Genomic DNA, 21,480 nt, shown 5'->3' on the forward strand with positions numbered 1-21,480 from the left:
CATCACAGTCTCTTAACTAAGCACACCCATTGGAAGAGGAGATGCACCAGTCAGGGACTCCGGAGAGAAACTTCTCAGGATACAATTCTTCGGTGCCTCATTCCAAATCTTAATAATCCTAGATTCTAGATTTGCATGCCAGCTAGAGGAAAGCAGATTGTGTTTCCCCCTTGCTTGTAGTGGGCTATAACTGGACCCAAACCCTGTAAACAAGGGTGTCTTCCGAGGGTTCCTAATTAGAAGAGAGGGAGGGAAGGCATGGGGAGGGGGAGAGAGAAGTAGAGAGAGACGGAGAGAGTCCAAAGAGAAACCATTTCTCATAAGAAATGTATTCAAAACACTCAAATTCTTCTTGGGTATTAAATAGGTAGGAAGCAAAGTTAGGAAAGATTTCAGTCATCCTTGAGGATATTGTTAATTTTATTTTAATACTAAACCATTTTATAGCATCAGTATTATAATTCCCTACGTTTCTGATGAGACCCAGGCCTTCAAATGCCTCCTATTACTTCCATTATGCACTCATTTATTCAACCCATATTTAATGTTTTTCGAATGCCTAGCATGCACAAAGAACTGGGGACACAGTGATGAACTTAGTGGCCTTGAGCCCTGCCCTTATGGAAACTGCTATCAAGGGGGCATTAATTGAGAGCCTACCATATCCTGTGAACTATGCCAATCCCTTTACATCATTAGCTTATTTTCTTTGCATTTCATCCTTACAACCACCACATGAAGTAGGTATTATCATTAATTTCTTCTCACACAAGAGAAAAGGGAGTTTCTGAGGGGTAAAGATATGGCACTTGCCATTATGGAATCAAAATTCAAACCCAGGTCTTCCAGAACACAAACACTTTACCGTCATGCCATAATGCCTCTACCTTAATTGCGCACATTTGCGTAGATTTTCACTATGAAGATTAAAGTTCACAATACAACGCCCTTGACATCATCAGCCCTTAACCTGGCATTCAGCTTGCAACAATTATTTTTTTCTCATTTCACACAGACAGAACCTAACTAATCCTAAATTCCCAAAATTTCTTTCATTGCCTGGTTCCCTTGGTAAGTGCCAGACAGTCTTCTTCTTGGCCTGGTCCTGCCTCTTCCTTGAAAATGGATTCCCACTATCTTCTAAGAACCAAGAGGTCAGACTTTGTCATTCCTCATAGGAGCAGGAAGCCTGGTGCCTAGACCCTAGAAGACCTTATGCTGACTCTTAGAAGCCCAGAGGCCATCCCTACCCCCAGCATCTTTAGATTCAGTGTGTAAGGCCAGTCCCTGGGGTCTACCAGGTACAGTGTCATCCAAAGTCCTAGAATTTATTCATAAAACTTTAATTTGCATCAGAATTACCTACAGGTTTTTTAAATGCAGACCTCCAGACCTAAGGCCTTAAGATTCTATTTCAGTAAACTGGTGGTAGGGGTGGGACAGGATACCAGGTTTCCATCAGGCATTCCACGGGCTCCTTGTGCAAGTTGTGGGAAGACCACAGAATACAGCCCAGCTACAAAATTAGCTTCCCTGGGCGCTGCAAGAAATCTTGCAGCCTATAAAGTCCTTTCTTCCAGGGAAACCAGTTTCATCCCCAAAAGCCAGAGAAGACTGAATCTTCAGAAAATGTTGAAAGTTCCACTTAAAATTAAAAATAGTCCTGGCATCATGTCCAATAACATCTCTGGCCAGTCAGAAGAAATAAAGTTACTTTTTAAATATTTGCCATGTACTGAAAATTTTATATGTGCCAGGCTTGATTTAACAGAGAAAGCACTGGTTTTGGAATAAGAGGACCTCTTTCCAAATCATGTTATGTTTCCTTAGGCAAATTATGTAACTTCCCTGAACCTCCAATTCCACATCTGGAAAGTGGAACACGTAAAATGCAGTGTAGTTATGAGGATTAACAAAGATGCATTTCCTGGCCTACGGCGACCTGCAACAGGTGTTGGTTCCCTCACTTCCACCCTCTCTCCATCAGACAAGACACTTGCTGATGTCACTGTGATCAGGAAGTATCCAAATAATCTATTTTTCACCTTGATGTTGGGAGCATAATTCATAATTCTTTCATTGTTCCGCTAAGTTTGGAAGTGGTCCTACCTTAGCATCCTTCTTCAAACCAGGAGATTAATAGTGTACCTGCTAGCTCCAGACCACTCACCCCCAGTAGGAAATAATAAGATTAGCATATTTATTAGGGGGCCTAACCACTCAGGTGCTGTAATCTGTAGATGTTGTGTATAATGGATGGAACTTGAGACTGATTAAAAATTCACCTGTTATTTTGGAAACCTACCCCAAGAGACTGTCGAGTATTAATTAATAACGTGTACGGTCTAGGAGGAGGAGGCTGCAGTAATGTGAATGCCTGTGGGTGTTACATTGACTCAACAAATACTTATTAAATGTTTCTCAGGGGCCAGCCACTGGTCTGGGTGCGGAAGATGCTATATGGAAAAGGCAGAGACATTGCTCTCACGGCATTTTGACGTAGGGAGAAAATCCTGACAGCAGACCTTTGTGCCATGCATACTATAGGAGAGGTGCTGCAAGGTTAAGCATTTACATAGATGTCATTTTCTTAAGACTCCATAGGCCTTAGCTGCTCTTCTCTCCATTTTACAGAAGGGGAATCTCAAGCACAGAGAGGTTAAGTAACTTACTCAAGGTCACATTTCATCACATCTATGAATTGGGAATAGCAGGTGGTTTTAAAAAACACAAACAAACAAAAAACCCCACCATGTTTGAAATTGAAACCAAACAGAAGGGAAAGGCAGCCAGGTAAGCCAGGACGGAGTAGACACAAGAATTCATTTTTTTTAAATTTTTTGTCTTTAGTATTCCTTTTACTATATATACATACATACATTCTGTTGGGAAAAGAAGGAAGCGGTTACTCAAATATGAATTGAGCCCATTGGTCTTGGACAAAGCCTAGTCTCCTCACTATAAAATCAGGGTAAAATTACAGCCTGAGGATGATCATTGTAAGGACAGATATACATAAAGCATATATAATGATCAGTATATAATGATTACTCTGCAAATGTTAAAGCCTCTTCATCTTGGAGTCATAAACTTATATTATTATTCTTTCTTGTTGGATATTGGCAAATACTCAAGAAAAACTGTGTCTCATTCCCAGAAAGTTTCTGAAGTCAAGTCACTATTGATTATAAAATTACAAATTATAAAATTACAATACAAAATCAACTCCTATTATAAAGCGAGTCCACATAAATGTTTAAAGAGCATCCAAAATAAGAAAAATAATATTGTGGCCAAAAATGAAGAAAAGGACTTACCTGCTCCTGAAGTCACCTACTCTTGGAGCAAAAACAGTCCTTAGAGATCACTTTAGCGATCTGGTGAAACAGATCTAGAAACCAAATCGCAAACAGGAGTTGCCTTGTGCAAAGTTCCACATCCTGTTCACAACAAAATACTTGGGACCAGACGCCTGCTGTGCCACCGTCCCACCCCTCACCCTACCCCCAACTCTCCACCCCACCCTCAGGCACAGGATCTCTGCCACATGGAATGATTTCTCTAAGGCTCTCAGCAATCCCCTTAGAAGCCGCCTGCAGAGCCGTGCTGAGACCACCCTCATACAAACCTGTCTTTAGGTGGGCTCCCCAGGCACAGTTTAAAAGGAGGCTTTCGATGTGTGTGTTGGTTTGCATACTGGCCCCTAAAGATAGAGGGCAAGTAGAGACAAAGAAAGCAGAAAGCCACTCCAGATCAGTAGGTGGCAGATTTCACAAGCAAGGGAACTGTCAAGACTCATCCTGAGCCACCACAAGACAAATAGCTCTCTACACCCACCCAGAGCCCTCTTAAAAGCTTATATAGAGGCCTTAATGGAGTTCACTCACAAAGACCAGCCAGCTGGTCTCAATAACAACACATCACTATCTCAAAGCAGCCTCCTTAAAATGGCTCCTGCTGTAGAAATGGTGGGCAAGAACAGGGCAGATGAAGAGCTTCCAACTGCCCATGGGGGTCCGTGGGTCAACCTGAGGTCATGGTCCTTTCCATGACCTCCTCCAACATGGTCTGTGTTTGGCCACCATTTGAAAAATTTCAGCCCCCTAGAGCAAACCTATATACAAGTTCCCAAGTAGTAGAGCCCCCATGATGCACAAAGCTCTGATCACTAACCTTGTAGAAGTATTTGTATTGTCGTATTAGTCTGCTTTTTTTAAAGGAATGTAGAAATTCCCTTTACCTGTGAAAGTCTTATAATTATTTTATTTAGCTCTCAAGGTCTCCACACTTTTTTCTATTACCCATGAGGCAATGGAACCCTTCAGAATAGCTACTATCCAAAAAAACAAAAAAACAAAAAAACAAAAAAAAAAACTTGATATTAATTTTCCAAGGAAAAGTTTCCTAATCATGGTTAAATTGCACTCTCTATTCAGTAACACACACAAGAAAATATCAGATATGACCTTCCTTCTTTGCTCTTCTAGACTTACCTCAAAACATTTCATTTCAATATTTATTCAACAAATGTTCCTTCAGACTTGCTAGTATTTGGTCCTATGCTAAACATAAGTTACAGTTGTTGCCTGGAAGAGTTCACTGCAGAGAAAGACCCTCAAACAGGTATATTACAACTGTTCCCCTACACTCTACAGGATAGCCACAGTGTACTGAGGGCAGAGAAAAGTGCAGATTTCTCTTCCTGAACCAAGGAACGCATCACAGAGGAAGTGACTTTGAACTAGGTCTTGGGCGACCACTGGGAATTTGCCAGGTGGAGACAGGGAGGGCACTTGGCACAGCATGCATAAGCATGGAGACTCTGGAGAAAACATGAGGTGCTTATGAATGACGAAGAATGATGAGCAGGAGTGAGTGAACCACGTTTGGCAAGGTAGCTTGCAATGATGTGGAGAAGGTTCTTTTGGGTCAGGTGAAAGAGTTTGTGCCTATTAATCTGCAGGTGGACAGTTTTACTCCAGTGGAGGCTTTGAAGCAACAGCAAGCAGATAAGGTCCACTTTAGTCACACCTAATGTTTGTCAGCATGAGATAAAGCTTTTGCACTTAAGGCTGGGCCCCTCTCTGAGAGACTGAGGAGAGACTGACCATGGAAAGAAAGCACAGCTGAACCAGAGTCTTCTACCTAGAAATAACACATTTGCTGCTTTCTGAAGCTCTTCTTCCCTGATCCTGAAATTCCGTATGTCTGCCCTGGCATTTCTATAGCACTGAAAAGAAAAAAGAGAAAAAAAAAAATATGACCACTTTGTTTATTTTGGAGGTAATTACAGAGAGATTTTGAAGGTTCCAGCCTACTTTTTTCAGTTGGAGGATTTTAAAAAGAGAGTTTGGGGCTGATTTGAATAATGGCTTGTGTTCCCAAGAGCTTTGTGCTTTGGTAAGCAATGTTGGCTGATTATTGCCTCATGCTTTTCTGAAACTGCTGCCTATCTCCTTTTAGAGCTCTATTCTAGGGGGATTGCAAGAGCCACAGAAGAGAATTTAACTCCTGAATATTCAGTTCACTTGGGGAGAAGAGAGACGAAGAGCAATGGTGCAGTTTTGTGTGCTTGTTTGTTTGAGAAAGTTGGTGGTTCTTTGAGGCAAATAGCAAAAGGTTCTTTCTATAGACTCAGATGAAAGTTTTCTGCGAGCTATTCCTCTGAAGTCTACCTTCCCGATATCTGGTGTAGGGTCTGCCTGTGTCTCTGAGCTAATGTGATTTTCAGGAAGGATGCAGTATTTATTTCAAAGAGTGACCTGTCTAGACCCATATCACTGGACTGTCTTTCTGGTTTTGGAGGCCTACTATAAATCTAGTTTGTTTGGATACCATACCATGCTACTGTGGTTGGATTTATTGCCATACCTAAGAAGGAATTGCCTTTGACTCATTTTGAGATTATGAGACACCCTTTGCCCTTGACATTTGTTCCTGACTGAATGCACACTCCCTCTTACCAAAGTCTATAATTCCACCAACCCCCAATGGTTCTCTCAAATTAACCTCGGACTGCTCATCCCCAAGAGAGAGAGCAGAGTTCTGCAGTTTGACCTCCTATACTCCAGCCATAGTCTTGGCTTCACTTGTGCATGTGATATTTCTGGCATTTCTGAATGCCTAGGTAATATACATAATAACAATAATATCAAATATTTATTGAGCACTTATTATTTCAGAGACATGTTAAACATCCATATGCTCTCTCACTTATCTTCCTCATGATAATCCTATGAGCTAAATACTATTACTCCTCCACATTATCAGTGAGAAAACTTACCCTTAGGTAATTCACTAGAGGACACAGAGCAGGTAAGACCTAGAACCAGAATTAGAACTTGCATTTTTTAATTAGGAATCCTCATCCCAGTCCTTGGTCCTCATCCCTGTGGCAGAGTTCTCCAACACTGTCTTGTTGCCTACTATAGGAGGCCCAGTGCTCTGTGGACCAGGTCATATTTGACCCCTAGCCAGAGACTGAAGAGCTCCCAGGTACATCCGCTGTCCCTCCAGGATCTGGCTCACTTAAAAAGAGGAGCTCATACTCAGAGATAATAGTAGTGTCAGTCTTTCTCTTTAGGCATTGCTTTTCAAAACATAAAACACTACTGTTTGGGAGTAACTTAAATGATCATCTTGTCAGGTTCAAGTTTAGGTTTTACATTTGAGCAAATTTCAGCAATTTAATAAAGAGAAAAGATGAGCTATTCAAGTTCCAATCTGTGTAACTTAAAACATATCTACGTCAACAGCAAGATGTGTCCAGATATAAAAGGAAACCTGGAGGGAAGAAAACCTGTGTTTCTATTACCTTTTTTATTCTTGTGTCTAATATGACTTGGGTTTTTAGACTAGGCCCCTGCTCCCAAAGCATGGCCTCTAACACCACTGTCTTCAGGAACCAGCCACCTGCCTGCTGCCTTGCACAGCATGTTTCCACCTGTTTCTAAGCTCCTCAGCCCAGCCTGGGCCTTCTAACTCATACTTTGCATCCTTTGCCTGATCATTTCTCTCAGAAGCTAACATTGTTTTTTCCCTGGCTATGCCTGCAGGAAGTCTACTCCCAGACCCTCCGATTAGAGACTAGTACAACCTCAGTGTAGGAACCTAGCCCAAATTCCAGACTATAGGATCTACACTCCCCATGGGTTTGCTTCAAGTAACTCCTCCAGAGGGAATTGGATGGTTGAAGTTAAGATCCCCCTCTGCTCATATCAATCTTGATAACCAGCTTCTATGCTTGGGAGAGAAGGTAGCTTCAGAAAGGCATCACCTCAACAAAGTTGAGGCTTACACTTATGTGGCTCTTGAGGTTTACAATGTCGGCATTATCCATTTCTTCAACAAGCATTTACTAAGTACCTGCTGTATGTCAGGCACCATCTTAGACTATTATGCAAAGATGAATAAGACAGCCTCTGATGACTGTGGAGAGTATGGGATCTGTCCCTTCTGGGATAGCCAGGTGGTGGTGAAAAGGGGTTCAACTCAGGCTATGGACCCCCAAAGGTAGGATGGGTCCCTGACCTAATAGCTCTCACAGCCTCCAGCCAAGCCTTGTGAAATTTCCATGCGCATCCTATACCAGGCAGGGCCTAATCAGTGCTCTTTGCATTAGGGTTGTTTATGGGGCACAGTGTGTGCATTTTAGCCCAGTTTCTTGTATTTTCAGCACTTGCTTTATTCTTTCCCTTATAATTATAGAGTGTCAACACTCTCCTTTCAGCAGACTGGATCCTGCACAGAGAGGCTGGCACTGCTCCGAGCAGGCCAGAGCCCTGGGCTTTCCTCTTACTGGTGCCTTTTCACCACAGGGGAGTGGTAGGATCTATGAACATTCCAGTGAACTCTCTTTCAAGATCTTCTCCACAGGCTATGGTGATGCCTCGTTGACCTTGATCCCCCATGAACAGGTAGGGAAAGCCTTGCTTTATGACTCCTAGGTGACAGCCGGTGCAACTGTGCTCTGGGCCTCTGAGCCACTTCAGAAGCAATTAACCCTGTCTCAGAGGGCAGCTGACAGCATTTGGCTTCATTGTATTGCTTCTCAAAGTTTGATTTCTTTTTCTTTTTTCTTTTTTTCTTTTTTTTAGCTTCCCAAGCCTGTTTTCCTCTGGTGGCTTGAGAATGCGTATGATTTTCAAGTGGAACGAGTTCACAGTTTTTATGTTTTCTCCTGTTCAACATCATAAAACAATTGTAAACCGGAGACATGCAGCAGATTTGTCAGCTTCTACCGTCTTGATGTCCAAATATTTCTTTTTCTCTCATGTCTTTAAATTATCATACAGTGAATACAGCTGTTTGGTGTTTAGTTCTATGAATTTTAACAAACATATAGATTCATGTAACCACCACCACAATCAAAACAGTGTTCCCTTAACCTACTGCACCTTTGTCTCAAATCCTTGCCCCACTTCTGGCCCCCGGCAACCACTGTGTTATAGATTTGTCTTTTCCAGAATGATGTATAAATGGAACCACGTGGTTCTCATCTTTTGAGTCAGGCTTATTTCGATTAGCACAATATATTTGCGATTCGTTCTTGTTGCTATATGCATGGTCTGTTCCTTTTTGTTGCTGAGTGGTGTTCCATTGTCTAGACGTATAATAGTTGTTCATCCATTCATCTCTTGGAAGATATTTGGGTAGTTTCCAATTTATGGGTTTTATACACAATCTGCTATACACATTTGTGTATAGGGTTGTTTTTTTTTTCCCCTTAAAGATTTTATTTATTTATTTGACAGACAGAGATCACAAGTAGGCAGTGAGGCAGGCAGGGAGAGAGGAGGAAGCAGGCTCCCCACTGAGCAGAGAGCCTGATGCGGGACTTGATCCCAGGGACCCTGAGACCATGACCTGAGCCGAAGGCAGAGGCTTTAACCCACTGAGCCACCCAGGCACACAAAGTTGTTTTGTTTTTTTTTTTAATCATATATATATACATATATATATATATGTATATGTATGTATATATGTGTGTATATATATATGCATATATATATATATATATATATATAATCGTTTCAACACCTTGGTTGAAAAGACTGCAATTTCTCCATTAAGTTGTCTGTACTTTTGTTAAAAAAAAAAAAAAAAAAAAAAAAAATTCAGTGACTATATTTGTGTGGATCAATTTCTAGACTCTATTTAGTTCCATTATCTATGTGTTTATGCTTTCTACGTGTCTATGCTAATACCACACTGGATTGACTACTATAGTTTCATAGTAAGTCTTGAAATCAGTAGGATAACTGACTTTGTTTTTCATTTTCAAAAATGTTCTGGCTATTCTGATTCCTTTGCCCTTCCATGTAAGCTTAGAAGCAGATTGCCTGTATCTTTAAGATACTGTGCCAAGATTTTGACTGGAATTGCTCCAAATCTCTGGATCAATCTGGGGATAATTGATATCTTTGCTATATTGATTCTTCCAATTCATAATCTCAGGATGTCTCTCCATTTATTTCTATCTTCTTTGATTCCTTTCATCAGAGTTTTGTTGTTTTTAACATACAGAATAGGTATGTGTTATTTAGAAGAGAAAATTTAGAGAATTTAAAAATTTAGAAATTAAGATTTCTAAGTATTTGGAGATTGTACTGGTATTTTTCTGATATTAATTTCTAGCTTAATTTTATTTTTTAAAGATTTTATTTATTTAATTATTTGACAGAGAAAGAGAGAGAGAGACAGTGAGAGAGGGAACACAAGCAAGGGGAGTGGGAGAGGGAAAAGCAGGTTTTCCACTGAGCAGGGAGCTGGATGTGGGGTTCGATCCCAAGACCTTGAGATCTTGATCTGAGCGAAAGACAGATACTTAACAACTGAGCCACCCAGGAGCCCCTAGTTTAATTTTATTATGGTCGGATAACATATTTTGTATTATTTCAATTTCTTCCAGTTTGTTAGGGTTTGTTTTAACACAGAATTTGATCTGTTTTGGTGAATCTCCCCTATCGGCTTAAAAAAGAACATTTTATGTGCTGTTGTGGATGGAATGTTCTATAAACATCCATTGGATTGAGTTCGTTGATAATATTGTTTAGATATTTTATGTCCTTATTGATTTCATGTCTATTCTTTCTGTGGATTACTGAGACAAAAATTTTGAAATTTCTAACGATAATTATGAATTTATCCATTTCTCCTTTTGATTATGTCAGTTTTTGCCTCATGTATTTTGAACTTTGTTGTTAAGTATGTAACTTTTAGAACTGTTATTTCTTCTTAGTGAATTGACTCTTTTATTATGATGTAATATGCTACTTTTTATGCCTGGCAATTTCTTTTTCTCAAAGATCTACATTTTCAGATATTAATACAGCCACCTCCGTTTTCTTTTGATTAATAATTGCATGGTATATCCTTTCCTACGCTTTTACTTTTACCCTACCTTTATCATTTGTCTACTATTTCTACCATTTCTGTTGTTCTTTCCTCATTTCTGATGTTCCAACTTTCATTCTGGTATAATTTCTTTTTTCTCTGAATAATTTCCTTTTCCGATTCTTTTGAAACAGGCCTATTCTTCTGGTTTTTCTTTGCCTGAAACTTCTTTTATTTCACCTTCATTCCTGAAGGATATTTTCACTGGCTACAGAATTCTGGGCTCATAGATTTCTTTTCTTCAAATATTTCTTTAGATGTTTTCTAATATACACTGAATCAAAGAATATTGAGATTATTTTAATTGAAGAGAGTCTGTTCCATTTTGTCTTCTTATGAAACAGACTTTGAAATATATTATTTGTTTGCACTTCTACAGTTGCCCTCAAGTAGAAAAACTGCTATAGCAAACATAAAATATACACTTAAAATAATATGAGAAATTGGCGCCTGGGTGGCTCAGTGAGCTAAAGCCTCTGCCTTCAGCTCAGGTCATGATCCCAGGGTCCTGGTATCGAGCCCCGCGTCGGGCTCTCTGCTCAGCAGGGAGCCTGCTTCCTCCTCTCTCTGCCTGCCTCTCTGTCTACTCTCTACTCTCTCTATCTGTCAAATGAATAAATAAAATCTTTAAAAAAAAAAAAGGCAGACAAAATAATATGAGAAATTGAGCCAACATAGCAAAAGATTACAGCCTGTAACTATTTTTAATAATTGGTTTTTCTCCCACAATTAACTGAAAAAGCATATAGTCTCTCATATTACAGTTCAAATTCTCCTTTCATTTAATTTTCTCATCCTGTTGTGATTACCCCTTCATCATTTCCCTGACTAGACACTACCGGTTTACAAGTTAAAACCAAACAATCTTCATTAATAATATCTAGTATCTGCATCCCTCATTGGTCTACTAATTAAACAAGAATTAGTAAGCTAATAATAGCAAAATCCTTGAATGTTTAGGTATTTATTGAAGTAATAGGAAATAGACATATGCCTTTTTGAAAGATCAAGGAAATACCAATTCTAGTTTTCATTATACCTTGAATCCATGTACTGGCCAGGACATGTTTCCCTCACCTAAGCTGAGGTTCCCATCCAGCTTAGAATCCTTTTCCTCATGTCTCCTTTCCTCTCCCACCTTCTCCTCTCCTCCCTTCTCTGCCTTGTCTCCATCATATTCACCTTGAGAATTTCAGTTTGGCCTTTAGAACCCAAATCAAATATCAACTCTTTTAGGAGGCTTTCCTTCACTTTCTCTTTTTTTCACTGTGATAGGAAGAATAGTAGCTCTCCAAATATGTCTATGTTCTAATCCCTGGAACCTGAACATATGTTACCTTATATAAGGTAAAACTAACTTTGCAGCTCTGGGAGATGGGGGGAGATTATCCTGAATTATTCAGGTTGGCACAACCTAATCACACAAGTTTTAACAAAGTAGAGAACATTTCCTGGCTGTGGTCAGAGGGACATGTGACTAAGGAAGGAGGGGCAGAGAAATGCACTATTGCTGGCTCTGAAGATGGAAGAAGGGAACCATGCACCAAGAAATATGGACAACCTCTAACAGCTGGAAAAGGCAAACAGTTCTCTCCTAGAGCCTCCAGAAAGCCCTAGTGACCCACCTTAAACTTGTCTCAATGACACCTGTGTCAGACTTCCAACCTACCTGTAAGATAATAAATTTGTATTGTTTTAAGCCACTAAGTTAGTGGTAATATGTTATAGTAGCAATGGGGACTAATACAACCCCCTCTGGTTTGTGTTAAATGCCCCTTCTCTAAGCTCTTGTTACATTCCACACATAGTGCTAACAATATGTATATCACACTTCTCAAAAGCAATGATACCATCGGCTTACTTGTCTGCTTCTTGCAAGACTGTGAGTGCCTTGAAAGGTATGATTCTTTTGTGAGAATGTGGTTATTGGTGAATTCACTCATTCATCACACAAAATGATTATTGAGCCATCACTTCACACCTGGCTCTGGGACAGGTTTTGATAATGACAATGCATATTAACACTGCTCTTTTATTCTGATTGGTCTCCTGCCTGTAATTTTTCATTAAAGAAATGGAACAAGAACCAGGCATAATAAAGACGGGTGACTTCACCCGGACGTGGACCCTAACGACATTCCTATCTTTAGATCTGGCAGTCAAAGGACATTAAAGACATATTTGTATCCACAAAATCTTTCCAGTGAATCAGTGAGGTTATTTTGGGAAATGTGATAGGCCAAGGAGAAGGGGAGAAACTGCAGAAAGGAAATGCAATTGCTTATTTTTCACACAAAGAGTGTCAGGGAGAAGGCATCAAGCAATGTTACCCACAACAGCATCAGATGAATGACTATTTCTAAGCCAAGTTATGAATCATGTTAGTGCTGTCTGTTTAAGAAGCCAAAGAGATGAGATTGACTTGGGGATGAATTTGTGTGCTTGTCGGCTCTTTGCAAGAGGCATCTACCAGTCATCTCTGTCAGCATCAGGTCTGGGAAGGTTCAACTTTCTCTCATCCATGTTCTCCCTCTGCATCTGCTGTACTTTTACCGCAGAGGATGCCTGCCTCCACCTCCAGTTGCAATTATGCTCCTTGAAATGACACTTTCTATAGGGACACACTCTACCTTAAAAAAAAAAAAAAAATGGTAAATGTACTTCGGACTTGGTATCTCACCTTCTATTACACAGAGACCGTCTCCACTTCTGGAAAGTTACCCAGGCATGCAATTCCTATTTCATTATTTGCAAGATTAATCTACCTCAATCTCCTGCAAGATGACCTAACCTCCTGTTCTCGGGGTTGAGAATCAAGGCATCAACTGTTGGTGTGTAAGTGCATACTTAGGCCTGGTTAACTCTTTAGAAGAGCAGCTTGTGTGTTCCTCTGTTTCCACACTGTTTCCCAGAAATGTAGGAAAAACAAATAGACAAAGAAGTTATTTAGTTGGTGCTAAGCTAGCAAATCTTGAACAAACATTGCACAAAAAGAAAGAAAGAAAGAAAAGAAAAGAAAAAGAAAACCCACATTCTAGTCAGCTTTGTTAACCAAGGAGACACTAGGACATGAGGACGAGAAAAAAAGAAAATTCCTTAGTACTATATTTTTATCAAAATGAACCAAACTGTGGCACAGAGTAAGTGAGTGAGTCAGGCCAAATATATCATGGTGTCTAGGTCTCATCAGCTTCTCCTAGACTGTGTTTCATGTACCGTACAATCCATTTGGCCCCAGCTCATAGTATTGATTCAGAAGATGGCTGAAATGATTGTATCTTCCAGAGTCAGGTTCAGCAGCTGCAAGCAGACCAAAATCCAGTCAGGTATTTCATTAATTCTCCACCTCTTCTTTGTATGTGTTTGTCTAATCTCCAGCACCACCCATGATCTTGAAATCCCTTATCTCTTTAAGTTATTTTCTTTCGGATTCCTGTTATCCTGATTTTATATTTCATGTGGTAAGATTTTCAATTAGCCCAGTGCTGGCCTGCACTCAGCCAGGTCAAATGTTCTTTCAGAAAGTTCTTTTCCTATTAAATGGACTGGTAAAAGGACCACTCAGCAGAATATTACATTTTTTAGATCCCATTTCCAAACATATTTAATACTTTTCTTTATCCCAGTTTATTATATATATTTCAACAGGCTATAGAGATTGTCTTTACAGAGTGGTCATTCCCAGACACGTCCTGGAAGATGCTTTCGTTTTTCTGTCTTTAAGACTTTCGCCTTTTATGCCATATATTCGTCATAGGAGGCTAAATTATGCTGCAATTAAAACAAACCAAAATAAAATCTCAGTGGCTTAAAGCAACAGGGGTTTTTTTCTTCACTCATGCTACATATTCTTTGCCTGTTGGCAGGAGGGGTCTCCCTAGTCACTGGGAGGGGTACGCAGGCTGACAAAGTAGCCATGATCTTGCCATCCTGGTGGAGGAGAGTTCTCTAGACAGTCTTACACTGACACATACATAAATGCTCTAGCCCAGTGTGATACACACCACTTCTATTCACTACTTACTAGCAAACCAACCAAAGAAATGAGAAATGAGTTCATTTTTAGTGAACTAGAGATTGAAATTATTTGAAACCACTAGTGACAATCATGTGATCCTATGAATCATTTGATTCACAAATTATCAAGTTGCATACTTTACCCATTGTGCAGTTGCTTATTATTATAACAACCCACTAGACATGTTAGGTAATTGCATTTATTAAGTCAGAATCCATCTATATGTTTCAGTTTTTTATGTTTGAACCATTTCTCTCTTTCTTTCTCTCTATAGTACCACCTCCCCCCACCCCCCACCCTGGCCAACACACATATACACTCCTCCCTCCACCCCGGCTCATCTAGTTCTCAAGAACTTCAACAGCTTCCTAACTGGTCTTGTTTTCACTCTTCAGGCCATTTCTTTGCATAGCACCTAGACTGTTTCTTTTCAAAAGGTAAATCAAATCAAGGTTTCTCCTACTTAAGATCTTCTAATTTTATCTCATCAAACAATAAAATACAAACTCTTCAACGTGGCCTATAAAGACCTTCATCCTTCCTACCTCTTCAACTTTGCCTGGCACCATTTCTCCTTACCCACTCTGTTCTAGCCGTAATGGTATTCTTTTCAAACTTCAGATATGCCAAGCTAATGCATGCATCAGAACATTTGAGTTAAGCTTTTCCCTTGCCTGGAACACTCCCCTAATTCTTCACATGGCTGGCATCTCTTGTCATTCAGAGCTTATATTAACACACCCTCTAGAGAGACTATCCTTGATCACACAATCTAAAATAGTAACCCCCCCAATCACTCAATGTTTTTTATTCATTTAACACATATTTAAGTGTCACCTATCCACCAGAGACTCTTTTAAATATACTCACAAGCAAAAGAAATAAATATGCCTGTTCAAACAGGGGGAGATATATAATAAATAATAAATATATTAAATAAGTAAGTATATATTTTATCAAAAGGAGGGAGGGAAAGAAAACAGAAGGCAAGAAGGAAGAAAGAGAAAGAAAACAGAGCAAAACAAGAACTTATTTGAGTAAGCTCTTAATAGCCCAAAATGGGACAATATTGAGCATCACTGTGTTTAAATCCTACCAAATCTTCCATAAGATTTGTATCACAGCATATTTGAAGTTCATGATTAAAGTTGGAGGATAAGTTTCTCTCTATAAAAGTATTTCAGCTAAAAAAAAAAAAGTATTTCAGCTAATCAACAAAGCAGACATGATAGAATTAGAGTATCAGCACTTCCTAAATTTTGAGTCTGGAAAATTCTTTGTTGTGGAGGTCTGTCTTGTACATTATGTAATATTGAGCAGCATCCCCAGCTCTACCCACCAGATGTGGTAATTGTCTCTAGACTTTGCCAAATATCCCCTGGGAGGAAAAATCACTTAAGAAACACTGCTTAAGAACCACCGATATAAGAAATGAGAACCAATGGCTGTTTTCATGAGAAAATGAGAAACAGACGTTATATGCTCTCTGATGAAGGAAACAAAACACAACCCATAAAATAATCTCTCCAAAAAAGAAAAACAAACAACACCTGAAACTGTGTAAGCCTATACATCTAACTACCAATACGCAGGAAGTACAGGAGACAAAGGACCATATTAAACAGCACTAGAAGGACAATCAGCAAAATCCAGACCATGGGAAACAATCTGTTCTTCAACAAAAGATTGCAAGATAAAAAAAGAAGCAAAAAGTGAAGTAGAGAAGGAATCTATAGATTACAAGAGACTTAGCCAAAGTTGGGGAAGTGCAATAAGGATTAGACATTTGGTGGTATTAATTATTAAAATTTTGGTGAAATAATAATGTGATGTGTTTTAAAAGAAGCTCTTTCTGTTAGGTAAATATGAAAACATAATTTTTATTATTTGCAAATCTGTATTTGCAATTCCTCCTACTTGCTACAATTTATTTAGAACCCCAAAATCAATACTCATCACGTTTCACAATCACTCATAGACATGCCGGCTGAAGTCAAGCAAGGCAATGATCTGCTTTCTTGTTTCAGCTTTCATAATTATATACAAGTGTCCTCCTCCTTATCTATTTAGTGCCACATTTTTCACATTTTTGTACTGTTTGTCAAACCAACTCCACACATAAGAAGGGAAATCATCAAGATTAGAGCTGAGATCAATGAGATAGAAACCAGAGATACAGTAGAACGTATCAATGAAACTAGAAGCTGGTTTTTTGAAAGAATCAATAAGAACGATAAGCCATTGGCCACACTAATCCAAAAGAAAAGAGAGAAAACCCAAATTCATAAAATTATGAATGAAAAGGGAGAGATCACAACAAACACCAAGGAAGTAGAAACAATCATCAGAAGTTATTATCAACAGTTATATGCCAATAAGCTTAGCAACCTAGACGAAATGGATGCATTCCTGGAAAAATATAAACTACCAAAATTGAACCAGGAAGAAATCGACAACCTGAATAGACCAATATCTAATAACGAGATTGAAGCAGTGATCAAAAACCTCCCAAAAAACAAGAGCCCAGGACCTGACGGATTCCCTGGGGAATTCTACCAAACTTTCAAAGAAAAAATAACACCTATTCTCCTGAAGCTGTTTCAAAAAATTGAAGCAGAAGGAAAACTTCCAGACTCTTTCTATGAAGCCAGCATTACCCTGATCCCCAAACCAGGCAAAGGCCCTACCAAAAAGGAGAATTTTAGACCAATATCACTGATGAATATGGATGCTAAGATTTTCAACAAGATCCTAGCCAACAGGATCCAACAGCACATTAAAAAGATTATCCACCATGATCAGGTGGGATTCATCCCTGGGCTACAAGGATGGTTCAACATTCACAAATCAATCAATGTGATACAACAAATTAATATGAGAAGAGAGAAGAACCACATGGTCCTCTCAATTGATGCAGAAAAAGCATTTGACAAAATCCAGCATCTGTTCCTGATTAAAACGCTTCAAAGTATAGGGATAGAGGGAACATTCCTGAACCTCATCAAATCTATCTATGAAAGACCCACAGCAAATATCATCCTCAATGGGAAAAAGCTTGCAGCCTTCCCGTTGAGATCAGGAACAAGACAAGGATGCCCACTTTCACCACTCTTGTTCAACATAGTATTAGAAATCCTAGCAACAGCAATCAGACAACAAAGAGAAATAAAAGGTATCCAAATTGGTAATGAAGAAGTCAAACTCTCTCTCTTCGCAGATGACATGTGTCTTTATATGGAAAACCCAAAAGACTCCACCCCCAAACTACTAGAATTCATACAGCAATTCAGCAACGTGGCAGGATACAAAGTCAATGTGCAGAAATTAGTGGCTTTCTTATACACTAACAATGAAAATACAGAAAAGGAAATTAGAGAATCGATTCCATTTACTATAGCACTAAGAACCATAAGATACCTGGGAATAAACCTAACCAAAGAGGTAAAGGATTTTTATAGTTTAAAGTGGCCCCCAAGCATAGTGCTGAAGTCCTGTGTGGTGTTCCTAAACACAAGAATGGTGCGATGTACCATGTGGAGAAAATACATGTACCAGATTAAGTTTCATTCAGGCATGAGTTATAGTGCTGCAGACTATGAGTTTAAGGTTAATGAATCAATAACATAATTAAATGAGGTGTCTTTAAATAGAAACACACATAAACAAAGTTATGCACTGATTGCTTGACAAAAATGTGACCAAGTGCTCATAGAATCCTAATCCTGTATTTCTCTTAGAAGCAATAGTTCAGTGCATGCTAATTCAATGTTTATATCAACTTTATGAAATGTAACTACAACATCTAATGAGAATTGACTGTATAACAAATGTAAATATATGATTTTTGGATTTCTACACTTCAATGATTTTCTAATAGACACTTTATGTTGTCCTTAAACATCCACCTAATCCATGTATGTAAAATATGTTATATGTGCATATATATATATGTATATACACATATGTATATATTTTAAGCACCATATACATGGTGCTTACAAATAAAATTCTGAATAATAAAACATGACAATTGACCATAACAAATGATATTTATATAACAAATGTATAAAAAATGAATAACAAATTGAAATTATAGGATTTGGGATTTGCTTCAAAATAATCTAGGGTAAGAGATAGTGGGTGAGGGTAGATGAAACAAGATTGGCCACAGTTAATCAATGTTGAAATTGGGTGACAATATTTGGGGCTTCACTATACTCTATTCTTGGGTATGTTTGAAATTTTCTATAACAAAAAAGTTATAAAAATAGAACAAGAGTAAAATAAGGATTTGAGGAGGCATGTATCAGAATTTACAATTTCAATTAAGAAGGTCAGGATAGGTCTTGCCAAGAAGATGATATTTTAGAAACAGATAACAAAGTTGGTCATATAAAGAGCTGGAACAAAAACAATGTAGGCAGACGGTACAATCAGTGCAAAGGCCCTGAGACAAGGCATATCTTATATATTCAAGATACTTGAAGGGAAACCAGTTTGACTGGAGTACAATAAGCAAGAGGAGAGGATGGCAGAGAGGTAATGAGAAGCCAAACCACACTGGACCTTATCAGTCCTCACAAGTGCTTTGACCTTGATTCTGGATTATATAGAGAGTCAATGGAGGGTTTTGAGAAGAGGGATGATACGATCCGACTTCAATTTTTTTTTTAAAGATTTTATTTATTTATTTGACAGACAGAGATCACAAGTAGGCAGAGAGGCAGCAGAGAGAGGGGGGGGAGCAGGCTCCCTGCCGAGCAGAGAGCCCGATTTGGGGCTTGATCCCAGGACCCTGGGATCATGACCTGAGCTGAAGGCAGAGACTTTAACCCACTGAGCCACCCAGGTGCCCCCCAACTTCAATTTTTAAGTGATCATCTAGCTTCTTTTGAGTATAGACTTTAGTGTAAGGAATCTGGAATGAAAGCAAAGAGACCCAGAACACTGTGGTAGTCCAAGTAAGAAATGATGGTAGCTGGGATCAGAAGTAGAGGTAATAATAAGTGGTCAATTCTAGATATATTTGAAAGTAGAGCTTTCAAGATGTCCTGACCAATTGAGCATGGGATATGAGAGGAGGAAAAGATCAAAATTTTGAATTTCAACAACTGTAAGGAAAGAGTTTCTAATAACTCATATGGGGAAGAAAATATTTGTAAAATACTGGTGTATCCACCATTAAAGATGATCCAATTATGACCAATAAAATGCTCATATGAGTACAAATAAAATCTGCTACATATTTGACACATTTCATATACACCTTTTAATATGCATGGTGTACCTGACTGAGGATGCAAACCTAGTGAATAACAGAGCTTGGCTGCAAACCCAACATCTCTCTGGACACCAAACAAAGGCCTTTTCCAGAATAGCTCAGTAACTTGAACATCGTTTTTTTAAGTACGGCAAAGAAGATAACTTTCAATTAATAAAGACACTTAATTAAATAGAAATATCCATTTCATACCACATAAGAAAACTCAATGTTACTTTAAAGATAACTTATCTAAAAGAATCAACCATTTAAAATGCCACAGAGACATGGTAAATGTTTAGATCTTAAAAGGGGCTGTTTCTAAATTCTACACTTGTTTTGCAAGACTGAGACTCTATCGTTCATGCCCACTTGGGCTTTCTTGTCTTTCTCGTCAAAGAACAGCCTGTATTCTCCTTTCTGGACCTTTCTGTTCTGCAGCTAAAGACTAATATTTAAGACCAAGCCCCGCAAACTATAGAAGCACCTGGCCCAGCACCAGAGGCTCATTCACCTCTGCCCATGCAGTAACAAGTTTGATGGATGGCTTTGGATGACATTCATAATGTGTACCAGCTTTCAGAAGAAGGGCTTCTAAAGGAGGCTCTTGGATATACAGACTCAGCAAGTTCCTGGTGGACTTACATCAAGAAAATCGTTAAGAATAAGTTGGAAGATAAACAAGCTGTGGCTTCCTGCATGATAGAATACTACTTAGCAATGAAATGAACCTCAGATAAGTGCAAATACATGGGTGAATCTTGAAATAATTATATTGAGAATCTTAGCATTCCATCATGCAAGAAGCCACAGCTTGTTTATCCATTCACCTCGTAGTGGATATTCAGGTTGTTTCCAGGTTTTGGCTATACACAAAATGTTGCTATGAACATACACGTATAAGTATTTGTCTGGACCAAGACTTTCATTTCTTTTGGGTAAACACTTAGGGGGTTGAATGGCTGGGTCATATTTTATCTGTAAATTTAACTTTTTAAGAAAGTATCCGGTTGTTTTCCAAAAAAAAAAAAAAAAAGAATAAGTTGGAGGGGCACCTGACTGGCTTAGTGGGTTATTCCTCTGCCTCCAGCTCAGGTCATCATCCCAGGGTCCTAGGATGGAGGCCCGCATCAGGCTCTCTGCTCAGCGGGGAGCCTCCTTCCCCGCCCCCCTCTGCCTGCTTCTCTGCCTACTTGTGGTATCTCTGTCTCCTTGTCAAATACATAAATAAAATCTTAAAAAAAAAAATAAGTTGGAAAGTCAGGGAAAGGAATAATATAAAGTATTTTTTTTTAAAAAAAAACAAACTAATCAAGAATGTTTAATCTTTTAAATAATTAATTGAGGTGCTGGTGCCAAACAATGACCTCTGATGCATGAATGACCCTACCCAGGTAACTTAAAAGAAGTCTGTAGAATAATCACATAAAGGCTACCTATCAGCTTCATTAAAGAGCAGTAGAAGTTGAGGTAAGAACAGAGCCCAGTTTATTCCCCTCCCAAGCTCTGTAACCAAACCTTGTTACAGGGCATTATAGTAAACTTTACCTTCATCTCTTTCCCCCAATCAGGCAGCTGAGTGTTCTGAATATACATTTCAAAATGCAAGGGACTAAGACAGCTTTTCTCTATACCTTCATCAGCTTAGACTGAAAGATTTCAGATTAGGTCTCAAACTTCCTCCTTACTATTTCCTAGAAAGTGTTTCCTATAGTCTTTGCAGTACACTGCCAGTGGGGACAAAAAGGAGACAAACGAATGACAAATTTAAAACTTGTCTATGATATAAAATGTTCACTCAACAATC

General features: G+C 38.9%; 1 protein-coding gene and 1 long non-coding RNA gene across 2 annotated transcripts in view; one reads left to right on the plus strand and one right to left on the minus strand.

The window, feature by feature from the left end:
• Window positions 1-3,688, minus strand: part of LOC122908709 — a 29,168-nt gene extending 25,480 nt beyond the window's left edge. The window contains exons 1-2 of the long non-coding RNA XR_006385015.1: window positions 3,629-3,688; window positions 3,318-3,391 (exon numbers count right to left, since the gene is read on the minus strand). This is a non-coding gene — a long non-coding RNA (uncharacterized LOC122908709). The remainder of the gene's footprint in view (window positions 1-3,317; window positions 3,392-3,628) is intronic.
• Window positions 1-21,480, plus strand: part of KCNMB2 (potassium calcium-activated channel subfamily M regulatory beta subunit 2) — a 239,000-nt gene that overhangs the window by 132,337 nt on the left and 85,183 nt on the right. The gene's annotated exons all lie outside the window — the stretch shown is intronic.

This window comes from Neovison vison, chromosome 6 (genome assembly GCF_020171115.1).
Source record: "Neovison vison isolate M4711 chromosome 6, ASM_NN_V1, whole genome shotgun sequence".
Taxonomy (NCBI): Eukaryota; Metazoa; Chordata; class Mammalia; order Carnivora; family Mustelidae; genus Neogale; species Neogale vison.